Source organism: Etheostoma spectabile, chromosome 22, assembly GCF_008692095.1.
Source record: "Etheostoma spectabile isolate EspeVRDwgs_2016 chromosome 22, UIUC_Espe_1.0, whole genome shotgun sequence".
In the NCBI taxonomy this organism is placed as follows: Eukaryota; Metazoa; Chordata; class Actinopteri; order Perciformes; family Percidae; genus Etheostoma; species Etheostoma spectabile.
The window spans coordinates 3,463,698-3,472,403 of record NC_045754.1 but is presented as its reverse complement, the minus strand read 5'-3'; positions in this window follow the sequence as shown (position 1 = coordinate 3,472,403).

Here is an 8,706-nt window from a genome sequence, read left to right as displayed (position 1 = left end):
TGGTTTGATTAAAAGAATACCTACCTGAGGACCGGTAACCATAGTCCTCAGATCATCGCCGCAGGTTTGAGCGCCAACACACGACAGAGGACGTACGACGACATCCGACAAAAAAGCACAAAAGCGACTAAAGGAGACTAAAAGGAGGCAAAAAGGAGACTAAAAGTGACTAAAGTGACTAATAAGTGACTAAACGGACTAAAAGGAACTAAGGCGGCCAAAAGGTGACTACAGACTTAAAGGAACTAAAGATGACTAAAATGTGACTAAAAGGAGACTACTAAGGAGACTAAAAGGAGACTCAAAGGGAGACTTAAAGGAGACTAAAAGGACTAGACTAAAAGAGACTAAAATGACTAAACTGACTAAAAGAACTAAAAGGAACTAAGGAACTAAAGGAGACAAGGACAGGATACTAAAGAGACTAAAATAACAAAACTAAAATGAAGAAGAACTAAAAAGACAAACGGCACTACAAGACTAAAAGATGACTAAAGCAACTCAACAGTACGTTTCACACAGATAGTCTTGCTAGTTTGTCTGGATTTACCCTGCAGAGACCTGGGACCGTAACCATAGTCCTCAAATGCACCCCCCAGGTTAAGTGCCACACACAGAGACAGAGGACGGGGACGGACATCCGGCTGAAAAGAGTGAATCCCAGCACCGGAGCAATATAGACTAAACTAACCATAACATTCACAGATTATTGATAGTGTTGTACATTTGGAATCGATTAAGGGGTACATGGGTTTATCTGGCATAACTGTGGCAGAACCTCGGACCACAGAGGTCTGGAACCACGGGTTTGGAGGACTGGTTGGCGTGTGGGTGTTGGATTATTTATGTAATGGCTCATCCAGTTCCAGCAAACAGTCCACAGCGAGGGAGTGCTTAATTGACTTTGTGGGTGTGTTTGTGTGCACTTGTACCACACACACACACACACACACACACACACACACACACACACACACCACACACACACACACACACACACACACACACACACACACACACACACAGATAGGGAAGAGCTCAAGGGGCAGAGGGCGCGGTGGGTCCAGCCCTTAATCAGTATTGACAGCAGTGAAACACAAGGACTACAAGACCCAACAGGAACCACACACCTACATATGGAGTTTCCAACGATTATTTTCATTGTTAATTGATCTGTGGCTCATTTTCTGCATTAATGGATTAGTTGTTCAGACTCTAAAATTTCATAAAATGGTGAAATACTTTTTTTAAAAGGCCAAGATCCTCAAATGTCTCGTTATGTCCTCAACTCAAAGATATTCAGTTTCCTGTCCCAGAGGAGAGAAGAAACTAGAAGATTAACGATATTTAACGAGCTGACATCACAAAACTCCCATTAAAAATGCCTCAAAGTTATTAAGCAATTATCAAAATAGGATTATTTTATTAGTTAGGCATTAATCTTTGCAGTTCTAAAAGACACTTCAAATTAAATTAAATGTCCTCATGTTGTCTTCATGTTATCTTCATGTTGTCTTCATGTTGTCTTCATGTTATCTTCATCACATTACAGAGTAAAATATCTGTAATTCACTTCACAATATCAATGACAGACATTAAAATATCTCGAATCCCCGTCTACAATATCACATGACAGAAGTAAAATCTCTGAAATCTCCACGTCACAATATCACATGACAAACGGTCATATATCGTGACCCACGTCACAATATCAATGAAAGAAGTAAATACTTTAATCCACGTCACAATATCACTGACAGCGGGGTCAGATATCGTAAATCCACGTCACAATATCACATGACAGCGGTCACAAATATCTGTAATCCACGTCACAATATCACACACCAGCATTCTGATATCTGAATCCCGTCACAATATCACATGACAGCGGTCAGATATCTGTAATCCACGTCAAAAATATACCATGACAGAGGTCGGATATCTGGTATCCACGGGTCACAATATCACATGACCAAGCGGTCAATATCTGTAAGCCCCGTCACATACAATGACAGACGTAAATATCTGTATCCCACGTCACCATATCACAATGACAGAGGTCGGATATCTGTATCCACGTCACATATCCCATGACAGCGGCTAAAATGCTGTACTCCACGTCAATATCCCTGACAGCGGTAAAATATCGTATCCACGTCACACATATCACATGACAGCGGTAAAATATCTGATAATCCACGTCCCAATATCACATACAACACGTTCATATATCTGTAATTACCCACGTTAACAATATCAAATGAAGAAGTAAAATATCTGTAATCACGTCCATATCACATGACAAGCCGTTCAATATCTGTAATCACATCAAATATCACAGGACCGAGGTTGGATATCTGTAACCACGCACAATCTCACATGAACCAAGGCGGATCAATATCTGTAATCCACGTCACAATATCACATGACAGCAGTAAAATATCTGTAATCCACGTCACAATATCACATGACAGCGGTCAGATATCTGTAATCCCCGTCACAATATCACATGACAGCGTACAATAATCTGTAATCCACGTCACAATATCACATGACAGCGGTAAAATATCTGTAATCCACGTCACAATATCACATGACAGCGGTCGGATATCTGTAATCCACGTCACAATATCACATGACAGCGTTCAGATATCTGTAATCCACGTCACAATATCGACAGACAGCGCAGATACTGTAATCCCCCACTTCACGTTCAATGACAGCGGTAAAAATATCTGTATTCCGTCAAAATATCACATGACCGTAAATATCTGTAATCCACGTCACAATAGCACATTACAGCGTCGGAGAGCTGTACTCACGCACAATATCACATGACGCGGTCAATTATCTGAATCCCGTCAACAATATCACATGACAACCGTCCAGCCTATCCATGACCAACAAAATCGGAATATGGACAAAAAAACAAACTCCAAAAAATTGAAAAGAAACGACAAAAAGATAATTAAAAATTGACTACATCAATTTAAAAAAAAACAAATCCTGTCCCCAAACTAAGCTCAGCACCACGGGGGATCGTGCATTCGCTCCGCCGCTCCTCGTACAATGGACCCCCCCGACCTGCTGAGGACCACCCCCCCCCGACCACTGAGTACCCCCCCCCCCCCCCCCCCCCCGACCATCTAATGGCACCACAGACTAGTGATACCTTCTAAAAAAGGCCTAAAAACATTTCTTTTTTAGCAAACTTAGGAGTTTTAACCTCGCGCAAAAATTCGTTCGCACTATTTCCAGATCTTTTAAACGCCGTGTTTTTAACATCTTACCCTGCAGCCAGCACTTTGAGATTTGTTTCGTGTAAAAGTGCATTACAAATAGACTGTATTTTTTAGTATAATTCATTATTCCATTTTGATATTAGTGGCTGGTAATTTTCCTGACGCCTTGTTGCCACAAAGAAGATGACATGTAACGATACTCAATTTCCCCAGATTCTTGCTTGTAATCAGATCGAAACACGATGTTTTTGTGTCACTGCTGAATCGTTCGTGCGGTCCAACATGTCTGCACTTGAAGGAGATTAATATATTAAAATATCTCGGCTGCAGCTTTAACCCGCTGTTGTGCACCCGGGTCAATTTGACCGCATTCAGTGTTTTTTTTTGTCCAAAAAAAATGGGCCTTCCAACTAAAGCGCTGGAAAGGTTTTTAATGTGGATTAAAAATATCAAGTAACTTTGGAAAAAACATTGAAAAAAAAAAAGCCCCCACAACATTGAAAAAGTACAAAATGTCCAGAAAAAGTGATAGCACTGTTTCATGGTTGACGGTAGACATACACAAGGGTTCATAGACGCGGCAGTAACTATATTTCTCACACGTTCCTTCCCTGAGAGAATAAAACGCGTTGGGGTTTGAGGGGGGGGGGGGGGGTAGATGGAATATTGTCAAAATCGGAAAGAATAAAAGAGGTCAAATTCAGACAATACGGAGCCAGAAGTTCTTTCTATAAAGACATAAAACGGGCAGATCTGCCGTGTTTACTCCGTTTTCTTTGATTCAGCTGAGATTTAACACACTGCTACTTTAAAAAAAAAAAGCTCCTCTGATCAAAAAAACCCTCATCAAAGTCATGTTTTTTTTGTTGTTTTTTCCCTCCTTAAAAATATTAAAAAATCAATTAGTAAGAGTGCAGATCAAACGGTTTGAATGACAGGCAGCCGGCGACAAATTAATCAGCATCCTGAGGGACAGATGGCTTCAAAATGAACTTTCTCCGCTTCGAGCCTCAAAGCGACGTCGTTTTCCTCTCGGCTGGGGTAGTAAACAACAGAAGACTCCTAAAACAACAGCTGCAATCAGTCCAGCAGCAGCTCCTCTTTGGTTCGGAAAGGAGGACGTGAAGGAAGGGGGGAGGGAGGAGAGGAAAGAGGACAAGGGAAGGAATAGGGTTCGGTGAATGAAATTTAACAAGGAAGGTGATATGCGTGGAAGCAGGGAGAAAGAGAAGAAGGAAAGGTGGGAAATAGTTGATTAGAAGAGTACGTGATTTAGAAGTATTGTCTTTTGGTTTGGAAAAGACAAGACGTAAGGAAGGAGAAGGGAAGGTTGGCAGAGTGGAGGAAGAGTACAGGAAGGAAATAGCTAGTTGGTAAAGAAATTACTAACTGAAGGAGATAGTTGAAGGAGGATAAGAGAAGAAGGAAAGGTGGGAAATAGATGATTAAGAAAAAGTAAAGTTTAGGAAGTTTGTCTTTGGTTTGAAAAGAAAAGACGTGAAGGAAGGAGGAAGGGAGGGTAGGATGGAAAGGAGGTAGGAAAAATGACAAGGGAGACAATAATAGGGGTGGAAGGAAATTTAAAAAAGGAAGGGAGATAGTGGAAGTCAGGGAGACAGGATAATGAAAGGTGGAGACAATGGATTAAGAAAAAATAAAGTGTAGGAAGTTTGTCTTTGGTTTGAAATGAAAAGACGTGAAGGAGGAGGAGGGAGGGAGGGAGGGATTAAGTTATTAATAGTTGATTAAGAAAAAATAAAGTGTAGGAAGTTTGGGAGGAGAAGATAGAGTGATGGAGGAGGGGACGAAAGTATGGGAGGAGGTAGGGCTGTATGGGAGGAGAGGATGGTGAGGAGGGCTGGAGGAATGAAGGAGGGAGAGGATGGAGAGATGGGAGGAGAGGATGGAGAGAATGGAGGCGAGGGGAGAGAATGGGGGAGAGGATGGAGGGATGGGAGGATATATGGAGTAATGGGAGAGAGGCTGGAGGATTGAGGAGAGGAGGAGAATTGAGGAGAGGATGGAGAGATGGAGGAGAGGATGGAGGGGGGGAGGAAGCATGTAGGAGATGGAGGAAGGAATGGAGAGGATGGGGAGGGAAAGGAATGGAGTAACAGGAGGTATGGAGGATGGAGAGGGATATGGAGGGAGGGGATAAGGGATGGGAGAGGGGATGAGGAAAGGAATGAGAGATGGGAGAGAGGAGTGAGAGATGGGAGGGGGGATGGAGAGGATGGAGGAGAGTATGAAGATGGGAGGAGAGGATGGAGGATGGAGGAAGTATGGAGATATGGGAGGAGAGTATGGGCGAGAGAGGAATAGGATAGAGAGTGAGATGGAGAGATGGGGAGGAATGATGGAGATAAATGGGAGAGAGGATGGGAGATATGGGGTAGAGGAATGGAGCAGATGGGAGAGGGGATGAAGCAATTGAGGGAGAGGATGGAGGGATGGGAGGAGAGGAGGGAGGGATGGAGGGATGGATGGAGTGATGGAAGGAGGAGGGGCGTTTCCGAGAGCGGTTCTGACTCATTATTAGAACGGCTCGACTGCTAAAACAACGCCGTTCAAAACGGCGAACGCTTCACGGGCCCTAAAAACACAAGCTCCCCCGCCCTCGTTTATCCCATTCTCTCTCCTGCTCTCTCGTCTCTCTCTCCTCCTCTCTCTCTCCTCTTCTCTCCTTCTCTCCTCTCCCCCCCCCCCCCTCCCCCGCCTCTCCGCTCCTCTGATTCATTCCTCTCCCCTCGTCTCAGACTCCCTCGGTGTCCTCCACTATCCCCGGTACATTTCAAATTGTAAAAATTCTTCAATCCATCGGCTTGGTCAGAGACATTAATAACCACACATCATTGTCTGGAGTGCATAGGTTATCAATCACGTGTGGTGTGTTTGGGTGTGTGGTGTGTGTGTTGTGTGTGTGTGGGTTTTGTGTGTGTGTGTGTGTGTCGTGTGTTGTGTGGTCAGTCAGTAACCGGGTACTACGGGGGTGAGCGGGGCTCCTGCATACTATTCGCGCCTTAACCAGCTCTGATTGCTTACGAATTGTTTATATAATATAACTATGGGCTTTACTTTAATATGAAGCTTTTATATATATATATATATATAATATATATTAATTACCCCCCCCCTCCCCCCCCCCCCCGTGTCATGTTACTGCATGAATATTTAACCGTATTGACTCAATATGTCAGATGAACCCCCCCTTAAGACCCTCTTTGAATCAGTGTTGATAAATACACTTTTACGTTGGAAAGTTTGTTGTTTATAACCCTTAGCGTCATCCTCACGTAAATTTAGATGTTAGAGGTTTTTTCAATGTTTTTGGTCGGGGGGGTTCTAGCATTTTTTTTTTAAATTCTTATGTTTGATGCTTTTTTTTGCAACGTGTGTCTCCTTGTTTCCAAACTTCTTTCTCAATTGTCAATTTTTTTCTCACAAGCTTACATAAAAAAAAATTAAAAAAAAAATTAAAATTAACTGACGTAAGAACAGGATTCTGTATTTTTCTCGTGAAGACCGTTGGACGGCAAACCATCCATGTTATTACTCACAAGACGGCTGAAACAGAACCCAATTTGTGATATTAATAATATTATATATATATCTCCTAGCTATCGTGAGTTTTATCCCTCAAAACATATATATGTAGATATCCTATAATATTATATATACTCCTGATATCTAGGAGATAGATCTATATTATTCTATATATATCTATATATATATATATATATAAATATATATATATTATTAGATATATATCTCTCCGGCCTAGATTTGGGAGTTTTTGAGGTTAAAACTACAAATCCCAGGGTCCCATCCCCTTCTCTTCATCCCTTCCAATCATGTGTAGTGGCAAACAAGCCACTGTAAAAATAATAATAAATAAATAATAATGAATAATTTTAAAAAAAGTCCTCCTATATTTCCCATTCATTCTGACATTTTGATGCACGTCGGCTGCAGAAGTCGGTAGAGACGTAAAATAATATAAATAAATAATAAAAACACCCTTTGAGACCACCTCGGCCCGCTTCCCCTAACTCCCCGCACGTCTCACCGCTGGCTGCGGCGAGCCAATTACACCTGATTGGAAAATACTTTACTTTGTTCAACACGTGCTTTTGATGTCAGATTTAATTTGGCGTCGGAGCGTTTCTGAATATGCGAGCGGATGATTGACGGCTCGGGGCCGCGCGGCGTGCAGCGACCCGAGCCAATAATGTCCCATTTGTCTGGTACGGAGGGCACAGGGATAAGCCAGATAGAAGTACATTAGACGGATCACTGGGTTAGCGGAGGACTGCGGCTTTTATGGGGGGGTGGGTGGGGGGGGGGGGGGTGGTATACGCTGTCCGTCACAACTGTCTTTGTGTTTTAGACAAAGTGGATGCTGAAAGACCGGGGGAGTTTTCCTGGAAGGAAGTTTTCACTGACAAAACCACCGGAAAGGTAGAAACGGAGTGCTGTCTGTCAAACTGGGATGTGGATTATCCTCATTTTGTCCTCATGTTGTCCTTTTGGCCTCATGTCGCCCCCTTGGTTGTCGTCATGTTGTCCTCATGTTTTCCCTCATGGTCTCCCCTGTCGCCCCCATGTTGTCCTCATGTTGTCTTCATGTTGTCCTATGTCGCCCACATGTTGTCCTCAGTTGTCTATAATGTTTTTCCTCATGGTTGTCCTCATGTCGCCCCCATGTTGTCCTCATGTCGCCCCCATGTTGTCTTCATGTTGTCCTCATTTCCTCAAGGTCGCCCCGCCTGTTGTCTTCATGTTTGCCCCCATGTTGTCTTCATTTTGTCCCCATGTGGTCCTCATGTCGCCCCCATCTGTCCTCAGGTTGTCCTCATGTTGTTCCTCATGTCGCCCACATGTTGTCCTCATTTTGTCCTCATGTTCCTATGTGTGCAACCCAGTTGTCTCATGTTGTCCCAATGTTGTCTTCATGTTGCCCCCATGTTGTCCTCATGTTGCCCCCATGTTGTCCCAGTGTCGCCCCCATGTTGTCCTCATGTCGCCCCCATGTGGTCCTCAGTTGCCCCATGTAGTCCTCGATGTTTGTCTCCATGTTTGTCCTCATTTTTGCCGCATGTTGTCTTCATGTTTTCCCATGTTTGTCCTCATGTTGCCCACAATGTGGTCCTCATGTTGTCCTCATGTTTCCTCAGGTTGCACCCAGGTGGTCCTCAGGTTGTCTTCATGTTGTCCTCACATGTCCGCCCCCATGTTGTCCTCATTCGCCCCATTTGTCTTCATGTATGCCCCCATGTTTGTCCTCATTCGACCCCCATGTTGGTCCTCATGTCGCCCCCATGTTGTCCTCGATGTTCCCCCCCCTCATGTCGCCCCCATTTTGTCTCAGGTCGCCCCATGTTGTCCTCATGTTGTCTTCATGTTTCCTTCATGTTGTCCTCCGGTCGCCCCCTGTTGTCCTCGATGTTTGTCTTCATGTTGCCAT